Genomic DNA, 474 nt, shown 5'->3' on the forward strand with positions numbered 1-474 from the left:
AGATTAATAGAAAATTCTTTCCAAAAGACTTTTCGTGTCATTAAAAATCGCCAGAAAGTTTTCCCACCAAAATGTCGTGTCAGTCACCTGTCCCAGAGTTTTATCACCTTCTGACCAAAGGCCTGGAATCCCCGAACTCCGGGCTTCAAGGAGGTGCTAATGCGGTCCGTTAACTATGTTCGAAATTTAAAAAGGCTCTAGCATCAAGATACTTACATACGATAAGGATCCTAAAAATAAACTTTCAAGACTTCATGTCAATACTGTTGTGGATTTATTTACGTACTCAGCTGCACAACGCAGGGGAGAGTGTTGGTCAGCAGCCATTAATTAAGATCTTATTTAGAACAGACATTTCAAGAACAAAGTGTCCGCGTTTTTTTTTTTATATATAAACTGATGAAAATGTTGAGAGCCACCTGAAATGATCCTCATAATATGCTCTGAACCATCTAGACCTAATTTAAAATCCTC

Source organism: Penaeus monodon, chromosome 33 (assembly GCF_015228065.2).
Source record: "Penaeus monodon isolate SGIC_2016 chromosome 33, NSTDA_Pmon_1, whole genome shotgun sequence".
In the NCBI taxonomy this organism is placed as follows: domain Eukaryota; kingdom Metazoa; phylum Arthropoda; class Malacostraca; order Decapoda; family Penaeidae; genus Penaeus; species Penaeus monodon.